At 36.5% G+C, this 27,810-nt stretch overlaps 1 pseudogene; it reads right to left on the bottom strand.

The window, feature by feature from the left end:
- Positions 1-18,549: 18,549 nt before the first annotated feature.
- On the bottom strand, positions 18,550-21,432 carry LOC148517770 (uncharacterized; annotated as a pseudogene).
- Between the last annotated feature and the right edge of the window lie 6,378 nt (positions 21,433-27,810).

Genomic DNA, 27,810 nt, shown 5'->3' with positions numbered 1-27,810 from the left:
AGGTGCAGAGGGACCAGCAAGTCCCTCTGATATAAGTGGCTGTGAGAAGATTAGCTTCCTGCAGCCACCTAATGGGCATTTCAGACTGGTCAAATCACATGCGACCATATAAGGGGAAGCCCAGTCTGGTGTGGTTGCATCTGACATGACCATGCCAGGCAAGTGGTTAATAATGCCAGCTTTGGCTTGCTCCATTAACATTCTATACAAAAAACAATATATTACTTCATTATATGTCAAATATTTTTCTAACAGCACCCTTGGCCAGAGTATTAAGATGGTTATAGAGGGTCACTCCACTTTTTTTGCTAGGAAGAGGAGTAGTAGTAGATAATTTGCTGAGACATCACAAACCAGTTCTAAGGCATCTTCTATTGTTACAGTTTAAGAAATCCATTTTATTGGTGTTATACAATATTGAATTAATAAAAAATGACCATCTTTCAATCAAGGATTTTTTTATATGCTAATCCACATTACATTCCTTGTGACTTCATTTCTTTGAACATATGACAAGATGGCTATAAACACATGTGTATATGGAAAATATGGGATATGTTAGATTTTTTTCAGGTTTCATGAACAGTATATGTTGAACAAGCTCAGATAGACTTATGTGGGCCAGACATCAGTCAGCAGAATCCCTGATTTCTCAATGCTGATCTGATCTTCCAATCGGCGACTCTGATGATTGTCAATTTCCTGGGGGATGGACAAAATAGAACATGTTAAAAATCCCTGATTTGCCGATTCTGATCATAATTGGGTCATAATCGGTGTAACAAGCTTGTCCAACATGTTGGATTTTGCAGATCATCTGACCCAGGCATCGGTAGAAAGGGGAATTGGCCAAATAGATGCCTGATGTCTAGCCAGATTTAGAATAGCTTAAATGAATATTTTAAGACAGAAATAGAAAATGTGATATCCCTTATAAATAATAAGTAAAGGGATATTACCAAATTTTAAGTAATCTACAGCAGTGTTTCCCAACTCCAGTGTTTACCAACGACAGTCCACAGGAAACCTTAACAGTGTATATTTTACAGATGTTCTCAGTATCACAATTGAAATAATTACCTCTATCTGTGTATTCAGCCCATTTGAATACATCTGTACACAACCTAGGAAGTATGTAAAACATACATTGTTAGGGGTCTCTAAGGTCTGAAGCTGGGAATCACTGCTCTACAGAGTAGTTTACTTGCTATATATTGTTTAAACTTATTATATCTAGCAGAGTTTGGCTTTAACGTCCTTGAAACTGTTGACCTATGATTGAAATGAGCATAGTTTTGTGTTCTGACATTGGCCATGCATAAAGATTTATTTAACATAGACTTTGCTGTTAAAAAAATGATTATTATATTTGGTTAAAAAATTGTAATGTTTCATGACAGTGTGACCATCAGGTGGTAGTGTTGAATTGAACTACTGTAGTTGGAAATACAGTATTTAAGCAAAGGACATAATACAATAGTTCACAGTTTCATTAACTGTTCAGAATAATATATCTCCCAGTGTTACTGAAAATGGTATTAACTGGTTCATGAGCAATCATCAGTATTTTTCTAATATATGTATATTTTTTTTCTTCCTTTGTTAGGTTTTTTTAATGCAACTTTTTATTTTATTTTCTATAATACTCACTAGTATAATAATTACCTAAGAAAAGTTATGCCCAATTGATTGTATATAATATGGAACTCCAAGTAGTAAAATTAATTGATATTGTTCTACAGTATGTAGAATGGACTTGGTATATAACAGATGGCACTAAATGCTATCTTTTGTAGATTATATAAGCTTGCTGATATAAAATAAAAATTCTATCCCCATTTTGAATTCTACTACAAAGTACAGCCATAATGTTTTATGAATGCATATAAGTCACAGTAGCCAATTAATTTTTAGGGCTGTCTTATGAGTTGCATTTTATATGTCATCAAGAAAAATAAAAAAACAACATAGCTGAAACTGTGCAGCTGGAAAATAAAGAAGAACTCCTTCTTGGGGTCACACTTATTAAAGTTATAACAGATGAAATTATGACATTAGTTTAAAGCATAACTTTTACTAAATATACACTTAAAAGATAGAGCTTCTAAACACTCAAAAACTCTCTGTTCCACAAAGAAAAAATTCTACTGGTGGTTCAGAGAGACATGGTAATAACCACAAAGCAATAAACATATAATAAAGATCTATAATAGAATAACTAGATACACTTCATTGTGTTTCACAAACCCCCTAAAGTGCTTCTTAGGGAGAAAAAAAAGGTGAATTTTGTTGATATGCTTGTTACTGTTATAAGAAAGAATAATCGTATCTCATATATATCATGGAAGTCATAAATTGACCTGATCTAATGATGCTAAATCCATATCTGTATACATCTGTATAAATCCTTGCATACATATACCGACATCTGGTACAATGAGTCTTTGATAAAGAGCTTAATTGCTTCACACTCTCAATTAAACATCTTTAAGACAGCACCACATTTCCCATAGTCCATACATATGGTCATCATCATTCCTATTGTATTGGAAACAGAGGAAATGCACTCTGTACTAGTCAGTTACATTGAATAATATTATCAATGGTTTATCTCCTTATCCTATCATCTCCTCTTATTTTGTCATTTAGAGAATAATTTGTTATTAATTATAAAACAATTAAGGGAAATCCAGCCCAGCAATTTTAGATAGGCTTGATTCTTATCGCTTATAATAATACCTTAGTAATTACATAACTCCAATGAATTCATCTTTATTTTTTTATAGATGTGTGTAGTGTGCTAGAAGGAAATGAAAATCACAGTCACACATTCCCCGTGCCACTTCTGCTGTTTAACAATATGAAAAAACATTGATTGAAAAATAAGAGCACGTTGATGAGGTGTGTCAACTGTGTAAGTAAGGAAAAGGTGCTTCTGCTGCAGGTATCATGCTGTGCCTGATCCACTGATATGCAAGATATTGCAGCGCAGCCTTTGTACTACAGCGGAGCCGTGAGAGAGCCAGAGACAAGATAAGGTACCTGTATAGGAAGAGGGTGTGTGTGGGTAACGTCTTTTGAAGTTTCCTCAGTTGCCAGTGGGGAGATCAGTCGTGCACTACTGACTCTCCCATTCTCCTGGACGTACGCTTTGCCTGTGGCTTTCTCAACAGGGAGCCGGGTGGCATGTACTAGGAGACTCAGCTTTTTATAAGCTGAGGGCTCAGTGACAAGGTTCAAATCACCTCCCTTTCCTGATTACACTGAGGGTGGAGCATATGTTAAATTGTCATCACCTGAAAGGTAGTTAATGCCTAAACTGCCGTTATATAGTAATGTAATATAGTAATAGTGAAATCTACTATATGTGGGACAGTGAATTCTGGATACCAGTTATTCTAAGTGGATGCCTTGAGGCTTATAGCAGTACTTCTATATACGGTATGTAGTTAGCAAGCTGATGGTCAAAATGCTGACCGCCAGCTTCCCAACTGTCATATCCCAGCAAGGACAAATTATAGGCATCAAAATCTCAATGCCTATCATTATCCTTATGTTGGGATCCTGACGCCCAGCATACCAAATGAAGGTAAGCCGGGTGGCGGGTGCGGCCAGCTAAGGGAAGAGGTGGTTAGGGTTAGGCACCCCTGGTGGGAGGTTAGGGTTCAGCACCCCCAGGGGGAGGTTAGGGTTAGGCGCCCCCCCCGGGTAGGTTAGGTTTAGGCACTTACAGGGGCTGAGGTTAGGGTTAGGCACCCCTAAAGGAGGGTTAGGGTTAGGGGGGAGAGGGTTAGGGATAGTAGAAATATTTACCCTGTCAGGATCTTCTAGTGTCGGTCTTCCGGCATCAGAATTTGAACCGCCGGACTTAGGTCGATCGGTAACTCATACCAATTCCCTATATACAACTTCCACTAATGGATACCACAAAAATCCACTTATCCCCAGGGAGGAGAGTATATATTTTATTATGTTGTGCCAATTATTTCATTACTACAGTACCGTTATTTGGTATATTATTTACTAAGTAATGGGTTTTCAAAAAGTTTTTTTTTAGAGATTTTGCCTGCCATATTTAAAATGGCAATAATAGTAAATGCAATATCGGGCATGTATTGCATGAAATATAATTGCCATTTTAAATCTGGCTGGCAAAATCTGCAAAAATAGAGGATTTTTATAAATCTACTGTTTAGTAAATATACCCCTATTTATTTTATATATTTCTACTGTCAAAGAAAAACACAGATGCTTAGTGCAGTCATTTACCTCTAATTATATGAGACCCTGCTGCCTCAGTGTGGTTTGGATAGTTTTACTAAAAAGAGAGACTGACTAGACTAAACAATAAAAGTCACTGTTGTTTCAATATAAATAAGAACTTGAATCACATTTCAATAAAAAATATAAATGTTACTAATATATATATATATATATATATATATATATATATTATATACAGTATATATATATATATATATATATATATATATTATATATATATACATATATATATATATATATATATACACACATACATGCTGTGTAGCTCTTTAGCTCTTTCACCAGGGTCTAGATATATTGAACCTTTGTTGGCTCTTATGCTGATAATGAGTATCCCCAGGTAAAGATTACTGTTCATGTGGCTCTACAATATAGAGATATAAAAATATTTCTATTGTGTTTTATAACCATTACTGTATTTATTTTGGCAAAAAATAATACTTGTGTTTGTTTAACATATTTTGTAATGTCTTGGTGAGTAAGAACCTCTACCATGCTTCACTATTGCCTGCAAACATTCATTAATGTACTGCTGTCCAGCCCTTCGGTGAACAAACTGCCTTCTGTTACAGCCGAATATTTAAAATTTTGACTCATCAGTCCAGAGAACCTGTTGCCATTTTTCTGCACCCCAGTTCCTATGTTTTTGTGCATAGTTGAGTTGCTTGGCCTTGTTTCCACATCAAAGGTATGGCTGTTGGCTGCAATTCTTCCATGAAGACCACTTCTGGCGAGACTTCTCCAAACATTAGATGAGTGTTCCTGTGTCCCACTGGTTTCTGCCAGTTCAAAGCCGAAGGGCTGGAGAGCGATACAATAATGAGAGTCTGGAGGCAACACTGAAGCATGGTGGAGGTTCCTTGCAAGTTTGGGGCTGCATTCCAGCAAATAGAGTTGGGGATGTGGTCAGGATTAATGGTGGGCTTTGGTATTTTTCTTACTTTTAATATACTTGATAGTAATCATTTAAAAATCAAGATTATTTTTTGTTCCTCCTCTAGGTGACCTTATCTCATAGTACCAATCATGGTGTATATGTGGAACTACATGAATACTGTTTAAATAGTACATATTTTATTTATCAAATACATGAATGCACAAGTGAATAAAAATCAAATATCAAATGTATAAATATAGAATTAAATCATAAGGGGATAGTTAAGACTCCTTCTCTACCTTGAAGTCTGATTTAGGATTTATTACATTTTAAATTGACCAGTCAAAGTCACCAAATAAAAATTTGATAAACCGGCGGTTAGTAAATATATCCATTTGTCTCATTATTTAATAATGGTGATACGGTATTGGGCATTCAATTACTTGTTTCCTATTTTAGGTGTTCATCCTCTTTCTAGTATACCACTTTATCTATAAAACATTTATGAGCTTATTCAATTAGTCACAGGTTCAGTGGCATGGTCTATTCTGGTGGATAAAGTGCTCAGAGTTACTCAATTACTGACCGCCATCAACTCATTAGCAGCCCCAAGGCAGCAATTAATGCTCATTTTGGCTCACACCTACTAATACTCCAACCTAAAAAGTTGTGAGATACAGTATGTAAGTGTTTTCAACAATTTTACATTAAAGAAACTACATTTTCCTAATAGGGTGATGCAGGGATGTAAATTCCCTATGTGGAAATGGTGTTTGATTTCTTGCTGCACATGGCTATGGAAAATGGTAAAGAAGTTTGGGACATTTGCAGGTAAAAAAAAACACACCTTGTTATTTAAGTTATCCACAGTCATTATTATGTTTCTGATGCTGTAGTTTTACGAACTCAAAATAGCCATTAAGCTCTTTTGTCAACCATGTTCTTTTTTATGTTGCTGAATTATTCCTGTCCAAAGGCAGAATGCAGAATGACTTGTTCTGTGTCATTTACAAGAACTCTTTGGCTCTAACAAGAGTGAATCAGTGGTTATGTACAGAGAGAAGTGATGAATGCCCAAATCCATAACTAACTTTTATGCTTGTGATGGGATCCCTCTACACATCATACATTATTTTATGAAGTGAAAAAACGGCAGTGCTTTCTGTACAAATTTCAGTCAACTGTCTGAGTGCTTTGTTAAGTATTCTGGGATCAACAAAGCCAGACAAATCAATTACTTGCTATTCTAGCTTGCTAGCATAAATGCCAGTGATAAAAGCTTGTTAATAGCTTAAAATAGTTTTTTTTGTCAGTACTAACATTTCACCAAAGATATTTTTAGTAAAAACAAATTGTTAATAATGCATACAAGAGTAAAATGGTACATTTGATGACATAAATATTACAGATGTTCAATAATAGAGATGAGTATACTGTAATTTGAAAAATATTGCTTCAATTTAACTGATCTTTGGGCCTGATTCAGACATGGATGCAGGTAACACCGCAGCTACATCTTACACAGCAGCTATGCTAAAATATACAAAAGTCGGAGGAGGCTTTTTGAGTTAAAGGATGCCCACTGCCGGCTTCTGTGATCCACTGCTGCATGAAAGAATACAGCATCGGATCAACTGTGTGACCATCAGACATCTCTGCAATCCTCGGGTTGCTCAGGATGTTTGCTTAAATCATGCTGCTGTTCCAGTAAAGCTGCATCCAAGGACGCAGCCACTGGCTTTAGCACACACAGAAAACAGGTCTTTCTGTCAACACCTCCAAATGCCAGCAACTTACTAGTGGGAAAGCTGACACGGGTCTCAGAATAGATATTCCATGTCAGACCGATTTACATGCATTGTACTAGAGTTAAAAAGGCTAGTTAACATATGTAATGAGATCTAAGGGCTAAATTTATTAAAAGCCAATTTTTGGAGTTTTTTATAAGTTGTTTTTATACCAAAGTTACATAATGCTGAATTGCTCTTAATCTGTCCAACAGATACCATTAAACACATCATCATGTTACAAATCGATATCCCAATTTGCCACATGATCAGAATACAACCGTGTTGCATCCTTAGTAGTGTGCTCTAAAATATTGCACTTTTAAAGCATCAATTTGTCATCGCTGATTTATTCATAAAATATTTTTTTATAAGATTTTTATTAATTGAATTTGTTCTCTTAATTAACAAATATTGATTGCCCTCATAAATAAATGTCATATTGTACATTCTTTATTTTACCCTCAAATAACATTATTATAAATGCAATTGTTTGGACCACCAAATCAAGGGTGATGTGCTGCAGTTTTAAACCACTGCCAAAAATAAGATTCAGTATTAAATAATGTATTGGGGTGGTATCCATGCTATTCTCTATGGGGGAAGTAGGGGTAGAAGGGAGCACCTCTCTGGACATCTGTATTGATGGCTGCCACAGACCAGTGTGATCCCTTTCTTGATAACTCTATAATATTTGTGGAAGTGTTTAGATTAGTCTCAAAGGGAGCACACAATCTAAGTGTATTGGAAAAATGTGGGTGATATTTACATATATACTTATGATAAAGAAAGCAATTTTAATATATTTGTATGTGATATAAAACATAATTAATCAATATATACAGGTACATGCATAAAAACAACAAAAAAATATAATACAGTCTATCCAAAAGTTCACATACAAGATGCCACCCAAATATTATTCTCAATTGTTTAATACCTCAATATTTTATCACTATGGATGTAGAAGCCTATGGTAGTGATAGTGTTTTTAACATCTTGAAAGCTTTGCTGATGGATGCTTGTGGATGGAGAAGAACTATTCCCCTATGTGTTTGTGGCCTATACAGCTTTCTGTTTGTCAATCAATATAATGAAGCTCTTAAGGACTAGATTTATCTATGAGAAGTCTTTAATTACAGGCTAGATTAATAGAGAGTTTATTGTAATATCATTCAATGTACTATGACCAGGGGCTGGCTGGCAACTTTTAGCCTGGGGGGCAAGTGCAATGAAGTGGCCCCAGGATTTCTACAAGCTACCCCTGATTGTCTCCTCCATAGCGGTTTTTCACTGCCAGGTTCTTCCATATATTACTGGTCCACTTGAAGCACACAATGACCTCACAGCAATCACTGACCCATCTCACTATGGCCACTCTCGGCTCTCCCCTTCCACCATGTCTCTCTTCATGGCCTCCCTCAGCTCCCCACACACCTCCCTGTCTCTCCATGTCCTCCTTGACCCTGTGTCTGTCCATGGCCTCCCTAATCTCCCCCACCTCCTGTGTCTCTCAATGGCCTCAGCTCCCCCCATTCCCAATGTCTATTTATGGTCTCAGCTCTCCCCACTCCCAGTGTCTCTCCATGACATCAGCACCCCCACCCCCCTTTGTATCACTATGACCCTCATCTCCCACCATGTGTCTCTCTCAGCACCCTTTCCTGCCCGTATCTCTCAGCAGCCACACTTTCCTCTACTAACCTGGCCTGGTCAATGCTGGGCTGCTGGCTCTGCTGAGCACCTCATTACAGCAGCGGTGGTGGCTCCTCCTGTGTCCTTCAGCTCTGGTGTCCCAGCAACCTGACCTGACATCACATGGAGGTGTGGGCACCCAGACACTATGTGGCACAGTGAGGGCTAATGAAGCCCTCGACTCCACTGTGCCTTGTGTTTGAACTGTGGTCGGGTGGGAGAGGGACATTACGGTGCCAGAGTTTAAGTCGGAGGGGCCTTAGATGGTTGGTGGCCAAGTATGTCACTGATTACTCCAGCACAGGTGGATACAATTGCATGGCTATTGAGCATTTATACCTCAGCCTCCCGCAGCTGTGTCATGTACAGGCAGAGTACAGCTGCGGGGCGGCCCTGAAACATCAAAGTCACACCAGCCCGGGGGGCAGATGGCACCCTGCCCCCCGGCCGAGTCCACCCCTGACTATGGCCATGTTGATTTGGTAAAAAAGTCATACTGCATTTCACATAATTGTGTATGCCAAATAAGACTTCAATTTTCATTGATCTTTGGAATTAAGGACATACATTAGAAATAAGAGCTAATCTTTGCTAAAGATTTCATTATTTTTTCCCCTGGTCAACTTCTCTGGCAGTATAGTAAAATGTAATCATTGTATCTCTTTTTATTCCAAATATTGAGATGAAATATGTTTATAACATTATAACTCCAAAATGTTGACTATAAGTGTGTTTCACATTTAATAAACTTTGTTATTTTGCAGTAGTCTATAAATAATTGAATACATTTTTTTTATTTTTATTTTCTAGAATATATTACATATATATATATATATATATATATATATATATATATATATATATATATAAAACTGACTGATGGGGGTGCCACAAAACTATTTGACTCAGTTTTTTTTATTTTATAATGCTATTTAGTCTTGCTTGAATTGGTCTCAAATATTTTACCTTGCTTTTACATTGTGACCTATAAAATAAATGAATGTTAAACAGAAATCTAAGCAAATTAAATTTATAGGGACACTGTAATGCTTAGTGTCTTATGAAAAAAAGCATATGGCATGTTGGCATTGCAGTCACATGTTTTCAATATAAAGTATCAGTACAGATCAAAGGGGTCTTAATGATATTGGACACATAAAGTATAATATATAAAGTGCATAATAAATCATTGCACAAAATGAAATCACCATGTAAACAACTTCACTTTTACTCAATTATCAAAATTAAAAATAGTATAACAAATGTGGAGTTAAAAAAACTAATAGAAGTCATAGCAGAAAAAGGTCAATATTAAAAAAAAACTAAAAGTTGTGTATCAATATGTATAATGATGAACACATCAGTGCGGTATAAACCACTAGTAGGAAAAAACATATATTGTATCTGGTGCTCTTATCAGTATCTTAAGAGGTGTTTTTTAAAGGTTCTTGAATAAACTGTATTGGATGTATAAAAGGATGATAAAAGACTAATGAAATGAAAAGGAAGAAGTGGAGCTTAATACCCCTTTCACATCACAAACCCAGCTCTGACTCTGGATTTTGAATCCGGGTTGGATTTGGCTGCGACCTGGGTCAGACCCCTTTCACACTGCACCTTCGAACTGGGTTATTACCAGGTTGGCCCCATTCACACTTAACCGGGGTCTACCCTGAAAAAACCCTATGGATGTTATTAAAATTTTTGTTTTTCAGGCTCACAAAGATAAGAGCACAAAAGAGAACACACGGGAGGGGTGGGAACTGCTCACAGCATTGCAGGAATCATGGCTGATGGATTACCACTATGTAGCCCTGGGTTCATGAGTGTTTGTGTCTTATTGCTGTTTGATTCAGCCAGTGAGAGCATGATGCAGCTTCTGGCAGCATAGCGTACAGTTCACTTCTTCAATACTCCAATTAGCCATCACTGTAAAGACAGTAGTAGTAATAACCCCCTTCAGACTGCCAGAATGCTGCCTCTGCTGTTGTCTGCAATATGCTGCCTGTGAGTCTAGCTGCTGACATCAAGTGAGACCCAGGAACATCCATTCAGCATTGTTTGCTGAGTCCAGGGTTGGATAACCCAGGTTGGGCCCGTTCAAATTGCACATCTACCTGGCTTGTTCCCGAATTCAACACTGGTCAATTGCAGGGTTGAAATGCAGAGTCGCCGAACCTGGCAATTTTTCGGTTGGCGCATTCACACTGCACCTCAACACGGTTCGACCTGGCAATATACCGGGTTACTTTTGCAATGTGAAGAGGTATAACTCAGTGGTGTGAATTTTAAAAATAGCCATTGATTTGTATTATTCTTTAGATCAAATGGTACTATCTGTATCTCAACCATAAGAAAAGTAAAGCTTCTGCCCTACAAAATAGATAGCAGCGGAAACTGGGTTCCAAGGGTCTTCCAAGAGTAAACTGCATCAATGGCTATCTTAGTAGAAAAGGTGCCATCTGGGTGCATGTCAAGTGAAATCATTGTATACAGTAATTTGATTTTTATGGTCATGGCAATCTGGTAGCCCTGCCCCCACAGGCTGCATCCTGAATCTCTTGAAATTTGAGGCCTAACTTGGATGTCTATTTTATGATTTAAATGGGACTACCCCACTTTTCTACAAGCTGAGTAATTTACCCTCCTCCCCACTGCCATTAAAAAGATAAATGTAATTGATTGTCAACCAGGTGAGTTAGTGATGGAAAATTGCAAATTATAAAATTAAATAGTCCTAGAGTTGTAAGACTTGTCAAATCATATGCATTTCATTCAAACAATGCAGGTGCCTATCACTGAATTATAGCTACAGTACATACTGTAAGCAATGCTGACACTGTAAATATTTTCTAGTAAAACCAATGCTGGGCAGCAATGAAAACCTTCTGTCTGCAATTATTCAGCTATTACAAGCAATAAAAACCAAGTATTGAACAGATTATGTAGAAATACACCATTTACTAAAGATATTTAACACTTATTTTCAAACAAAATGACCATTGATAAATTCTAATATTTTTGTCAAATTTAGAGAAGTTCTTCTACTTTATTAAATAATTTGAGTCAGTAAGACCAGTATATACATGGCAGAGAACACATCACATTATGCTATGATGAGTTTAAAATGTGAAAAGTGCACATTTATGGAAATGCAGCCAAATTTAGTAGGTGGTGACACATACTGTACATTATTCCAAATAAATTGTCTTCTCTTTCATCTTCCAAAGTGTCCATGTCCATTTAATTTCATGACCTATTTAAGAATGGAATCAGTATGACATACCCACAGACCAAAGCCCTACGGATGAAATACTAATGCCAGAGGACCAGCAGATGAAGATCTCAAATGCACCTGTTAAGTACACTAACCCTCCTTTCTCCCCCCTAACCCTAACCCTCCCTTAGGGGTGCCTAACCCTAACCTCCCCCCTAGTGCCTAACCCTAACCTCCCCCCAGGGGTGCCTAAACCTAACCCCTCCCTCCCCCATCCCTGCACCTAACCCTCCTGGGAGGTTGCCTAACCCTAATCTCCCTTCTTGGGGTGCCTGACCCTAACCCCCCCTTCCCCTAGCCTAATCCTAACCCTCCCGGGGGGAGTGTCATACCCTAAGTCCTCCTGGGAATCCCTAAACCTACCCCCCCATGGCTAACAGGTCTCGACACCCGGATTATCTACATTCAATATGCTGAGCATCGGGATTTCGGAATGGGGCTGATGATAGGTGTCAGTATTTAGGTGCCTATCATTAGTCCCATGCCGTGATTTCACAGTCAGGAAGCCGGCAGTCGGCATTTCGACTGCCAGCTTCCTGACTACATACCTTAAGAATAATCAGTGCTCATGCAGTCAGTACTCTGACTGTATGAGCAAAAACTGAACTCCATGCATGTAGCTTTCTTTTTTCATTTTGCTATCATGCACCTAAATGGGCCCACAAGTTACTGTACTGTGTTTTAGATGAGCAAATAGACACTTTTATATGCATTGTTTGTCATATTCTGCAGTTATTACTGTAGATTAGAATTGTATTATTTGATTTGCCACCCCAGGTAGCAACATGATTGGGAAAACCCTATTCAAATTGGTATGCTGAGCTTGCAAAACTATTTTATATGAAAAAAAATCACAATTTATGCCTCTACCTTAGTAAATATACCATACAACATTATTCTCTTTTTTAATATGGTATATTAATGCAATCAAGCATTCACTTTACTTTAAATATTTGAAATAATCATTGTAGCATGCAATTTGCTAACTTTACTAATTTATTTTCTTACAGTGAAGTGAGATAATTAACTCAGGCTACACAAAATCAGATTAAGTGGGATATATTTAGAAATATGTAATTAATGTTTTTGCCACAGATTAGCTGTTCATACATCCAATGCAAACATTCACGTTTAAGCATCTATATATAAGTCAGGAGTTTGTAGCTAAAAAACAAAACAAAAAACAGTTTTAAAACTGTATTAAAGTACTTGCATAAAAAAACCTTTCTATATGCTAAGTGCTCCTATATTTTAAATTATCTCACTTTATTTTTTCACTCTCTTTTCCTGTTGACATTTTTGATACCATGAGCGGTGTTGTAAGCTTTATTGCATTTCAACTCCCAGTTCTGTCCATAAACACTAGAAAAAATATTGGGCACAGGAGTGAACCCCAAGGCCCCAACTTCCCTTCATTTTCATAGTACTACTGAGCCTGACCACTATAAACATGTCCAGGTCCCCTCAAAAGGACAGAGACAACTCATCCAAAGGAAGGGGAGGTGTCCTACAACTATAACTTGCACTCCCATAATCACAGAGGAGCAATGATTTCTAGTACACAGCTAGATTCTACTGAAACCACAGCCCATCACCTAAGTGACCCCACAACACCACTAACAGAAAGAAAAATAAACTCCTCAAAAAAGAACAAACTGGCCACATGCACATACACATCATGAAGACTGTTGAGATGGGTATCAACATAACAGATCAGGGAATGAGGAACTGCACCCCTACAATATTGAACAACAAACTTGTTCACAGCATGGGGACATCACCATTTACTCAGTGGGATGATAACTGACTAGAGAGAACATATGCCCACCCACTCATGACCGCCACCAATTCAGCCTTAATGCAGAATATGAGGCTAATACACTTTTGCTTAACCAGGCCATTGCCCCTAAATAGATAACTATCTATCTGGGAAGCACCCATCAGGTTACCACATTAAATTGAAACCTACAAACCTACAGGCCATCCAGTTGTAAACTCTTAACACCCACTGTTCATAAAGTCATTAGAGTTGATGCCCTGTCAGTCAAAGGCTGGCACTCTGAAATATGAAAATAATGCGCCAAAAAATGATATCTTCTGGGAGAAAAGCCAATCCCCCAAAGTAAGGGAATCAGCATGCATAAGTAAACAAAACAGCATATACACATATATACAAATGAACAAAGCAAATTGAACTGTAAGGATAGCAAGCAATTTATAAGATGGTGAAAACTATAAAAACAATTTTAGGAGACCATCAGCCAATCAGGTTCATTTGGGGGAAAAATATGTAAAGGACTTCATGTCCCCACTGCAATGATGACAAGAATTATATGTACTTTGTTAGCTCAGTGTCTGTGATTCATTTGGATTCAATACAGGACCCAATGCAGTTATTTGGCTGGAGAATGAGTGATGTAAACTGGGAGGTCTAATTTTACGTCTTCTCATGAAGGATAAATGTAATTTGCCCAGCAGTACTGACCAGCATTTGGTGAATTCTTCAAAGTCCTGAATGCAGCAGGATGGACAGGAACTTGAAAGCATACAATGCACAGAAGTCAAAGGATAGTGCTCAGTAGACAGACTTGCACTGGAGGATTCTCAGAAGTCCTGAATAGAATACAGCAGGGCAGACAGGAACTTGGAAGCATACAATGCACAGGAGTCAAAGGATAGTTCTTAGCATACAGGCTAGTACTGGAAACATACAGAAGCTTGTTGGAACTCACTGGAATGTTTAGCCAAACTCTGAGTCCTTGCAACTGGAATTAACAGACACAAACCTAAAACTAATGTAATATCCCCAGTCACTCTTAAGTAAAAAAATATATATGTATATACAAGACAAATTACATTCTGATGCCCAACAAAAAAAACAGATACCAGATGAAAAACTACATAAATCACTGCCTGATTCAGAATTTCTCTCTCAAAACGTGGCCCAAACTATGAGAGTAGCACACAAAGTAAAGCCTATGTCAGCCAAAATTAACTGAGAAAAGTAATTTTAACCTACTGTACTACTAAACAGCTTCAAATAAAATATGATGAAGTGAAATGGACCAAGTATAAGTAAATAAAGACAAACCCTACAAACTTTGTGAAGTAACACTTTGAGACATCTGTCCAACCCAAGTGACATTGCTGGCAACATTATAAACACATATACACAACCAAATTTATAGCACCCGCTAATCCCCAACAGCTTCCAACCACGTTGATTACAAATAGTGCTTGAGTGATGAAAACTCAGGTGCACAATGTGTGATCATGCAGCCTAAGGGAATGGAGGACTTGTGAAACTAGTAAATTAGAATACATGTGGCATCCATTCGAGGAGAGAACCATCATAAAAAATCTCCACAAATGCAATGACTGCTACTGTAACTTCAGCAGCAAGACATACAAAATGAAAGGCTGCTCTAAAAGTCGCAAGAGAACTAGGATTTTTATTAACTGTAATTATTCATAATCTTAATAGCTCCTACCATGTGGAGTCTCATTCAAATTTTGGAGCAAATTATTAAAGGCTGCCATAAGCCTTATAACCACAAGAGAAATAGTTGCTCATGTAAATACTTTCTGATTAATGCACTTAAAGAAAACACAGCACCAGTAATACTGATAATCAATACAAATTAATTTACTAAGTTTTGAAATATGATGATGTTGTTATAGCATGTGTATTAAATCATAGAATATTACGTAACAATCCAAAATTCATCAGTTGGAATTGAGGACCTGATTCAGACCCGCCTACTAGATGCATATGCTTGCTAGATGCATATGCAAATTTGTTTAAGTGACAGCAAGGGAGGCGATCACACGGCATGAAGTAAGCACACCCACGATGCCTTGGCGTGCGATCACTCTGTGTATGCAGATGCCCACCAGCTTGTCTGAAGATGCCCACTTTGCGCACATCATCACCTGTGTATGTGTATGCAACCATCCATCGAGTACCATTGGAAATGAACGCAGTGCTTGTGGCTGACCATAACCTACCGCAAGCACTGCGAGTGCTTCAGTGTGAAATACAACCAAGTGCCATGTACTATTACGCTGCCTCTTGATTATGCACACCTCTGAAACAGCATTATGATGCTCAGGCACATCTGCATTTGAACCCCCACTCCCCTGTTTTTAGTGGCCAGCCCATGCCTCCACCCACAAACGGCTTCTCCTGTCATTCACTCACCTGGGAAGTCTATGCACAGTGAGCATATGCTTCCCGATTGCTCTCACTGGGTCGCGGATGCGCATTGCAATGCATATGCATGCACAGATTGCAAACAATCAGCTGTGTGCGTGCGAATGCATCCTAGTGAGCGAGTCTGAATCAGGCCCTGAATATGCTGTCTGATTTCATGCATGGTTCTCCTAAAAAAGTAGAATACATAAATGTGTACAAAGCACTATAAATCTAGACAAAACTTTTAGAAATCATAGGAACTTCTCTAAGTTTTTCAAATTTGAAAGATTTAACCATAATTTCAGCATGATCATTCTTCATTATAATCACATTTAGAATCCATCAAGTGTTTTCCATTTATGCATGTAGTCCTTGTACAGTGAACATATTTGCCATACATCAATTAACATTTGGTTTCCAATTTAAATTTAGTTTCAGAATTCAGGTTGAATTGTTAACAAATCACTCTCAGATCGTGAGTAAACAGCACACAAGCTTGAAGACAACTAACCATACCAAGTTCGCTTGAATTTCAATCTTGCATGAACTATTTCAGTATATTTAGATCATAATTAATTACAATTTATTTCATTATTTAATTTCCTGCCAGTAGTAATAATATATTCAAAGTGTAGTTATACTGTAGCAAGTACAAGCAGTTTATTTAATTATTATTGTGTATAATGCAATTGGTATATTTATAACTAGCTGAAGTACCTAGCATTGCCCAGGTTTAAATCTCCAAGGTATTAAGTTAGGCATCCCAGACCAATTGCTACCCCTCTGTGAAGTTTTCATCCAAATCCATCCATTGGAAGAGCCAGAATAGGCTACCTGGGTCAAAGTTCTGCCCAGAGTACACACGGGAGGTCTGACCAGGACTTGATATTCTAGTTATTAAGTTAGGCATCCCAGACCAATTTACAGGCATTCTTGACAAATTGCCACCCCTCTATGAAGTTTTAATCCAAATCCATTCAGTTGAAGGCCCATAATGGGCTCCCTGGATCAAAATTATACCCAGCATACAGCAATGGGAGGTCCGACCAGGACCTCAACCCTCTAGTGTGTCTTTTGGGATCCAATGTTACCACTATGTAAAGCTTTTGTCTAAATCCATCCAGTGGTTTGCTTAGAACAGGCAATGAGGATTCTGGCCATGACCCTAACCCCCTTGAAACCTGACTAGGATAGAACTGGACCACCTCTCATTGGTTTCATTACAATCTGTGCAGGGGTGTAAAAATGCATAACCAGACAGACAAACAAACAAACAAAAAACAGACCAAATAATTTTATATTTAAGATATCTAATACATTGCTTGTCTAAACTGGCATAAATACTAGCAATATGAAAAATTAATAAATACCTGCAATATCTTTCTTGTACAAGAATAAGTAGTTAGTTTAGAGATAATTAACAACTGTTCACTCTTTAATAAAAGGAAAACATTTAAAATGGACAACACAGTGACACAGTGGTTAGTGGTCAAGGGCTCTATTCCAGCTATACTCTATACTCTACCTGTGTGGAGTTTGTATATTCTTCTCTTGCATGCATGACCTTCATCCAGGTGCTCCTGGTTACTCCCATAGTCCAAAAACATACTGGTACATTAAAACTACTTATTGTGGAAAATTACTTTTTTATTCTGCTCTCATATCACCATCATAACATACTGTCACATGTAATCATGATTTGGTACCTCTTTACTAGATAGAATTCCAATTGCAAGAATACTCTAAATAATGCAATGATATCATGAGTAAACACAGAGATGTATACATCATTTTTAATTGTTACTCACATGTCTTGTGGTTCCAGGCTACCTCAGATTTGTGATAAATAATCTAACATATGGTACTCAGCAGACATCAGACAGAAATTCAAGCAGGTAAAGTCCAAACAAACAGGTGACATGGAAGAATAATGGTACGCAAGATTTATTATGCACATCCATACAGCAAGCAAAAGCTAATTGTCTTAGAGGTCATCAGCTTTATATACCAGATTTGTTTAAAACATATGATAATCAATGTTTATGATATACTACAATATCAAAAATATTCTAAAAGTGCAAACTTCCCTATTTTTACAGAAAAGTCCCTAACCACAATATATCATATGCTTTGGATTCACTAATAGCTGTACAAAGCAACATTTATCATTATATTACATTATTGATCATTCAGCTTATAATATTCAGTTATCTATATTATTCCTCTTTCTGCTGATTCTTATCAGCATTCTATTAACAAATCAAATTGTTTCTATCTGAATTACTTGGGAGGTTAAGGATAACATACAACAAAGGAAAGGGTAGATGCATGGGAGACTGGAGTAAAGCTGATACTCATTGTATCAGGTGAAGGTGTCCTTAATTTTTATATGAACCTATGTTGTGACTAAACATGTAACAATACAACTAATTGATTAAGCTCCAACAATTATTTCTCCCTCATTTCCTGCTTCTAGGCTTTCATATAGATTTGAATCAGTGAGATTTTCATACATCTTTTGAAAGTCTGTAAATATAACTAGTGATTCCTGTATAACTAAGACAGCCATTTCTTTCTTTACTTTTAACCACTAGAATCCCTAATTACATTGTACACATATTATTGGTCCACACTTCCTGCCTATGAATACGGTGCATAAAATAATTATGCCAAATATAATATATTGTATTATTCCACAGAAATGATTAGCATAATTTGATCCTAACCACCCAATCCCATCCTTCTGTATTACGTATTCGTCTCAAGTCTTTCTGTAATTCTTCAACTTTTTTCCCAATCATTACTAACCCATTATTGTCTATATATGTAAAATGTTTTATACCTACTACAGCACATGTACCACCTACAGCTACCAACAGCTGGTCCAATGCCATTCTATTCTGTAAAGTCACTATCCAAATTTGGAAAAATCTGTCCACTGTTTGATTAATATAGCCAACCAATTCTATCATCTAATCCATTAGGGTCAGTATTTCTGAAATCACCTTATCTACCATGAAAATAGTGGATAACAGAAAAAGTACATTAGCAGTATACTTACCATCTGATACGCTAAAGGATATATCTCCTTGTTTTTACTTCACTCTTGCTATAATGTTTTAGGTTTACCAGAACAGCATTGACTTGGTCAACAGGGATATTTCTTGGTTATTGATCTACAGCAAGTGATCAGTAATTCTCACAAGGGAACTGCATTGCAGAGTACACATTGTCCACTAGCATTCAAAGGAATTCATGAATAAACCAATTTTCCATAAACCTAATACATACCCTTAGGATATGGCATGCCTGCTACATTAGTATATATGAGTCCCATATATGCTGTAAAGAAAGCTGTATTGTTTCTTGCTGCATCTATACAAGTTGTACTGTCAAAAGTTCAACTATCCCTTTGCAGAAGAAACAAAGTATTAATCACAACCAAAGACATTATTTATTGAATACCAACTATATGCCTTAGTTACAAAATTTGCTCCTGTACAGTTAGTATAACCCAAGTTTTGTACATTAACATATAATGTGCTAACTGTACCTTCTTTATCTTTATAATTAAATGTCTGTCCTATATGAAGTTTATCATCTATATTCATGCAAAAATCAGGCCTCTCTGTAGCAACTTTAACTTGCAAGGCCAATATATAAATTAAACTACTGTTGATACTTAAAGATAAGGGAAATCCACTGCAGACTTCATGTTAGGTGACTTGTTAACAGAGGTGTGATTCACAAATGTTTTCTAATGGCAAAACTATTCTCTATGTATCATATCGGTGGTGTTGATAAAGTGAGCTAGTGTAGGTATGCCTGCCTCTACACTCATAGGTACTGTAGGTGAGTACTAATCCAATATTTGCTTTTATTAAGTATTTTTGCAATACTACTATGCATTTATTTTATTGAATTTGCTGTCAATCATCTATATAAGTCTTTCGTACACATATTCTTTCTGGTAAAGCATTTATCTAATTTTTGTCATTGGCTATATCATCCTGAATAATTGAAATATGCAAACTTTTAATCTGAATAAAGATCATGTCAATCAGAATACCCCATCCAATAATGCAACTGCAAAATCCCAAATCTGGCTTTGTGCCCAACAACATATTTCTGTTCATAACAATCTTTATGGTACTCTCTATAGTTAAGTCTCTCTCCAGAGTTACTGCTCTGGCAAGTGGCCCAGTTTTATCATGACCAGTCATAACACTAAATTTATTGGCAAGTGGCCCAGGAGGTGCCTGTTAAAACCCATCACTTGATGATTTTACTGTTGCAGTGAAGAATCTGTATCTTGAAGAATGTCTGATTGAGCTCTGATTGAGCTTTCTTAGAAGATTTAAGTTTTTCATAATGTAAAGAGTGAATCCATGTGATCTCCTTTACTCTTACAGCAGTTGGAATTGTAAGCAATATTTGATAAGACCATTCTCACTGGTATATCTGCGAGCCTGAGCTCAACAAATTTTGGACCATTACCTCATCACCAGGTTGTAGATTGTTACACATACATATCACAGGTATTGATTGTGTACTGATCACAGCAATGTGTATCTTCTTTCTACAGCTGATTGCTTAACGAAATTAGATAATTCACAGTTATGTAAGTTTATATTCAGTTGCAACAATGACATTGGGTAGCTTTCTAAACAGTATCTAATTAGGCAAAATATTTAATCTAGGGGTTAATCTGATAGAATGCAGTACTAATGCAAAGCTTCTGATAACTGAAAACTATTTTCTCTGCATATTTTAGTTTTTAATTGTCCCATTCAAATGTTCAACTTTCCTACTGTATGGTGGATGATATGGTGTATGTAGCTATTGTTTAATTTAGAGAAGTTAACACATCTTTTTAAAAACTAGTCCACTAAAATGTGTGCCTTGGTCAGATGATATTATGCAAGGTATAACACACTTACAAACACATTTATGTGTGAGTTTCTTAGCAGTAATTAATACTGTTGCACTAGTCATACAACAAATTCCTGTATGAGTTTCTTAGCAGTAATTAATATTGTTGCACTAGTCACAGCATACCCTTTGACCCACCCTTAAAATTAGTCTACACATACTAAAATATAATGAAGCATTCTAACCTTTGGATGCGGAAGCAAATCAATGTGTATAGTATGAATTGAAAAGGCTCTGATGTATGGGGCAGATGTGAAGATGTTGTTTTAATTAGCCATCCTTTAATTTTGCACAAGCACACAATACAGGAAGCATAGTACCTGGCTGCAACTGATGCAAAGCTAGGAGCATACCAGTAAGTCTGAATCAGACTAATCATGGCCATCTTACCTGCATGTGTCAGTCCATGAGACATCTGTGCCAATGCAAGCAAGAGTGATTTTGTGGCAACAGACCTGTTGCTGTCAAAAAGTTTTCATCTCCATAATTCCCCAAAATTGTGCACCATACCAAAAGCATTTCTATTATGTGTATATATTTACACTTTTTACTTCTGCTAATAAGCATATTTTTGTTAGTGCCTTTAGTTCTACTCACTGCGCTGTGTGTGGTGGTAAAAGATGGTTGGATAAATAGTTTTTGTTTCATCTACAACAACATACTCTGATTGTGTTGTACCATTTTCTGTCTGCCTGTGGAAGCTATCATTAACATATTCGATTTTAAATATACCCTTAGAGTGGATTTTTCATCTACATAAATTAAGCATTACATTTTCCTCCCCCCATTCCTGTCTCTCTAAAACTCAACAGTTTTATTAACCGGTCAAAGAGTAGCTGATTTCAAAATATTACAAGTGTTGTAGCCAAATGTTGATTTTTCTGTCAAGTTAGCAGAGCGGCTACTGCATGTGGGACTTACACTTTAAGTTTGCGACCCGATACAATAATTGTGGATTTGTCTACAAGTAGTGCTGATGCTGTGATTGCCATAACACATACCATTAATCCCTTTGATAGGCACTGATATAATCTACCTGACTCTTTTTATCACCATGTAATTGTGTAAGGATTCCTGCTATATGTGCTAGAAATTCATGACAGAATAAAGAAAAATTCATCTTATAATTGGGTAACCCAAAAGCTGTAACTCCTATAAGATAATTTTTCACTAGTTAAAAAAAAATTAGTTTGTTCATCATGTACCAAATCCTAAGTCAAATCATACAAAGGTGCACTTATTTGTAAATAGTTAGGTGTCCAATTTCTACAGCAACCTAACATTCCTAGAACACCTATTAAATTTATTTTAAAAATAGGTAATCTGATTTTTAGAATGGCTGCAATTCTATCTAGAGATAGATGTATCAGTCCTTCAGATAAACAATGGCCTATATAAGAAACTTGTTTCTAACAGTGTTGGATTTTATCTTGGGAAACTGTGTGGTATATTTACTAAGAATCATGTCTGGTAAAGTATTAAACATGCTGAGCATTGCAGGAACACAAGAGACTTTTTCTTAATCAAATACACAAGTTTACAAAGAATCATGTTTGACTGAATCATGTTTTCAGATGGTGCATGGAATCATGTTTGCAAGTGTGTGAGTCCAGTCATATTTGGAGTGAAAAGAATAGACCTGCCTGTAAGATGCATGTTGTGCAGAAGCATTGCACAGATTATTGTGATCTGTGCATTGCTTATATATTTTATAGTCTTTAAATTTTAAAAAATGGCATTACTTTCCCTCACAAAAGCATAACCAGCCCTCAGCTCTGAGCTTGTTCTGGTACAGGAAAATCAGGAGGAAAAATGAGTGGGGTCCCCCCTATTTTCTTATAACCATCACTGGGCTAAACTAGCCAGGGTGCTAATGGCACAGCAGGTGGACACATAGCATGGGGTTCCCCTGCCAAACCTTTCTCCAGCACCAAACTGGTCAGCCAGTGGGGACCCTAACCAAAAAATTTAGCCCCCCTCCCAAACATCAACCATGCCTGTGCCCTTTCATGCATTCCTGGTGGCAGTGGGTGCAGGGGTTAAGATATAAATCAAGTAGTAATTATGTTTTTTACAGTGGAACTACAAGTACCACTATCAAAAGAGTACAAGAGGACTGACTGGCACAAGGGAGTAGGTAAGTATGCAGTGTGAGTGCAGATGAGTGTGGGTGAGTGAGCAAATGCGTAATAAAGTATTCAAATATTCAGTGTGTGTGTCTTGTGGTTTTTGTAATCATTGTTCACAGCAGCGGTACTTTTGCCAGTGGCCTGCTGTCACTTGTGGTTTTACAAGTGCAGCAAGGCAGGCTGCTGGGACTTGTTGTCCCACTTTGATACTCAATATTACTACTTGATTTATACATTTACCCTTGCACCCACTGATGGACAGCCATATTACAAATGGCTTAAGATTATTTAACCTGTAGGTTTATGAGTTTAGTTTCTGTTTGTGATTTCAACAAATTATTCTTTTCCATGTCATATGGGATCACTACTAGTCAACTGAGTTTTTATATTGCTTTTTAGACCTTCAACAAAAGCACTGGGCAGCATTGGAAAGAAAGATTGTTTTTCATATATCTGCTCAATACCTCCAAAGTTTTGAACCTCCTTTCTAAACCTGACCCAGTATTACCTTACTGATACTGTTGGTTCCTGTTTAACTAACATTATTTTTCCCTAGTTATACTAGAATGGAAATATAGTTGTAAATGCTTTCATCACTGCTTCCAGTCCTCATCTAAGGCAATTTTATCTGTCTCTTTTGGTTGTTCAAAATCAGTATATGTAGGTGAATATGTACTTTACAGATTTTCTAGTTTAGCTTGAACTTTCTCTGGGATTTTCTTATATCCTGCACACTTGGGGTCTGATTCTGAGATTTACATTAATGCAATCACAACTGCAATCTCTTACCGATCATAGTAGCCAAAAAATGCTAATGTCTTCCAAAGCTTAGCCAAGCATAGGGACGCTCCCACTGTTGCCTTCTCATATCTTTCCAATGACATACAGCAACATAAACATTGGTAACATTAATGTAGATTAGGCAGTCACGCAGTTTCTAAGGAAATTCTAACCTGCCTAAAACACTGCGGCTCTCCTGAGATGCAGAGAGCTTTCATGCTGTGAAGGAGATTGCAATGGCTAATCTATGCATGCCCATGAAACAGAGTTTAAACAGTCCTGACATGTATCAGCCTAGTTTACCCCATTACCTCCCTAAAATGCTGACACTTACTATGTGAGTGAATCCTCTGTGTGAACATGATTACAATACAATTCCTGCATGTGCACAGTGTAGCATTCGTGCAAGCGCAATGGCAAACAATTGCTTGATCTGTGTAAATATTGGCATTATATAAATTTCTGAATCAGGCCCTCAGTTCATATCTGGTTTAATTCTGGTCAGGTCCAAGAGACATAGATAAACAAAATATTGTCTATATCAGTAGTTATCACTCCCAGAGGAGAGTGTAAAATGTTTTGGGCTGTTCTCACTACTTTGTGTACTACCGGTTGTAGTGATATTGTGTGTGTACATACTGGCATAATTTAGTCCCATTTTAATACTACTCTTCTCTTTCAATGTCCTTAATTCTCTCCAAAAGATATTGAACTAAATTTCCATCATTATCAGTGTATGTTGTGTCATAAGTATGGGTAAAGGTGCATACACATGGTCAGATATGTCAAATGAACGATTGAATGATTTGAAAGATTTACCAACGATTTGAATGATTTGAACGATTGCATAATTTACCAATGATTTGAATGATTTGACCAACGATTTCAATGATTGAATGATTTTTGGCTGTATGAATGGAATTGCCCAAATCTGACTGGAAACACATCAGATGTCAGATATCGTTATCTGACAAATGGGAACGCGCATCATTCAACGTTCATCTGACAAAAATGTCAGATATGTCAGATTTTCCTTCAGACATGAATGATTGAACATTTTTTTTAAATCATTATTGTACAGATCTGAAGGAAAATCTGACCGTGTGTATGCACCATAAGAGTATTATAAGTATGTGTATCATCATTATCATCTCTTGTATTATCATATAACAGAGTTATGAGATCTAATTGTAAAATCACATTTTAATCTTTCTGATATGTATCATATAATTGCATTTTAGGATTAAATAGTAATTCTCTTTTCTCTACTCTGTCTTCCCTATGTGCACTTGGTTTCTTTTAATTAGCTAATGCCATTATTGCTGGAAGAATTGCTTCCAATAAGTCTGAACTCTCAGGGGTATATTTACTAAAGTGTGAGTTTTTAGAAGTGTAGTTGTTTCCCATAGAAACCAATCAGATTGTAGCTATTGTCTTCTATAAAGTGCTAGATAAATGATAAGTAGAATCTGAGTGGTTGTTATGGACAACAAAACTACTTCTGAAAACCCACACTTTAGTAAATATACTAGTCTCAGTCTATTGTCTTAAAAGGCATTGTCTGCTACATAAGCTGGAGGGGGAACATAACTAGATGCTTCTAACCATAATGTACATGCCTTCTATTAATTAGACATTTATCTGAATTTATTCATTCATTCTTTCCATTTATCTATATCAAAAGTTAATAATAATGGTATATCAGGATATTTTGAATGCCAACTCCTGAGATACTTCACAGTCACATTTCAATTATTCTGATCTATTACACTTGCTGGACTACTAACACTAGAGATTCTTTACTTTCTTGTCCCTCTGTTGATGCTTATCTTTAATTCATAGTCAAGCCCTCAGTATCCTGAACAATGGTAATAGGGTCTCTCTCCTATTAAAGCTAAATTACTCACACTTGTGGAGAACCTTATAACCTTGTCAAGGTAAACAGCCCTACATGTTCCACACTCTACTAAACTTGGCCTTACAGTATATAAAGTGCTTTGTCACAGTAGAATAATAATTAAAAGCAGAACATTTGTACAATATAAGATTTCAGTGTTAAAGCACTATTTATCATTACTCTATATACATTCTTGATTGTTCCATAATGTTTAGCTTCCATAATGTATTCAGTCTATATAATTCCTAAACCTCTGAGAGTCATATCACTAGACCAACTTATTAAAGTAAGTAACATGAGTTATGAACAAATATTTGGTAGCACAATACAATACTTATTGTGACACAAACCTCAGAATTCATAACTAAAGTGCCTTGCAGGCAGTTTATTTACAAAAAGAAGCATGACTGGTTTACAGGGCTGAATACCTTTCCACAGGATGGAAATAGTGCTTTTTCCCTGACTATCATTACTTAGGGCCTGTTTCAGAGATAAATTCTAATGCCGCAGCAGCTGAGAATTGTAAGCAGTGGCTGTGTGAAAATACTGTATGCATATGTTGCAGCTGCTGAGATATGTATTGAGACACCCTCCAGTGTCTTAGCAAATCCTAGCAATTGCTTACAATGACAAAGTATCGATTGCAGATTAGTTAATTAATAGTCTTTGGAGTAACCCTATGGTGGTTCAGAATGGCTGCAGGAACTAAGTTGCCGGATAATTGCTCAACTGCATAAAAATTAGCATTGCATCCATTTCTTAATTAGGCCCTTAATTCCACCAATATAATAAGAACAAAATGCAAATCTGCCTAGAACAAAAAATATCCAGAACTATGGAAACTTCTATATTTGAGTCGGACCAATTGTATTAATCAAGTCATTTTGTTCTTTGTCCAAAATGTGTGGCATTCATTTAACTTTCAACATGGGGCAGAACAAAATTCTAAATTCTTGGATAATATAACATTTGTAAATGTAACCTAAGGCTTTTGATTTGTGTCATAAAAAGGTTTTTTTTTCTGACACATGGCACAACTTTTATTGTATATCTATTTATATATACTGTAAATGTCACAAGTCTTATTACGTAAATATAAATATGCAATGAAGTTGTATGATTCACTGAAGTCTACCTGTGTGTTTTTCTATTAATTGGTGAGCATTGCTGAAAAGTGACCTTTTGCAAAAATAAACATTTTCTTCAGTTTTGTCAGAAAGCCAAACTCTTTGTATGTCTTTACACACAGACTATATTTACCTAAAGGTCAGACATCACAAAAACAGTTGCAAATGTGGCATTTATCATTTACTGTTGTCAGCAGCTAAGTTTTTTTATATACAATTTTGTTTTTTTAAGAAGACAACTCTTCATTCGATGTAAACTGCATATATTTTAATTATAAAATAGCATTGTAATCTGAAACTCTGCAATAGTTGTTTACATTTGACTGCTCTATCTGTTGATCAATTATCAAATATATATAGTATAGTGTTAGGAATTTGCATTTATTTATTAACATTTACTTACATAGTACCAGCATAATCCATTTTGCTTTACAAATTGGAACAATACTGTAATAAAACAAGACTGGGTGTCACGACACCACACCCCAGCCTGCGCTCAGATAAGCCAACCTGACACAGATGGGCGGTTGTGATGTGGGTTTTACTAAAGCTGCCACCACGAAGAGTATTAAAATAGCACTCTTGCATTCGCCAGACACTTAAATCACACTTATATTCACAATTATTACACAAATGTAGCATGGGCCTCTCCAGGCACATTAAATCATTAGAGCACACAGATAACGCTGATAAAGTTTTAAGATTTATTGAAAATATATCTCCAGGGTTAAATTACAAGGAAACAAAGGTGAATAAACAAAATGTACAGATATAAATGGACAGAATTATGTCAAGAAAAAGAAAATGATAAAGCAACAGAATCCTAAATT

This window comes from Taudactylus pleione, unplaced genomic scaffold (genome assembly GCF_031769625.1).
Source record: "Taudactylus pleione unplaced genomic scaffold, aTauple2 ptg000211l, whole genome shotgun sequence".
Taxonomy (NCBI): Eukaryota; Metazoa; Chordata; class Amphibia; order Anura; family Myobatrachidae; genus Taudactylus; species Taudactylus pleione.
This window is presented reverse-complemented; position numbering and strand designations above follow the sequence as displayed.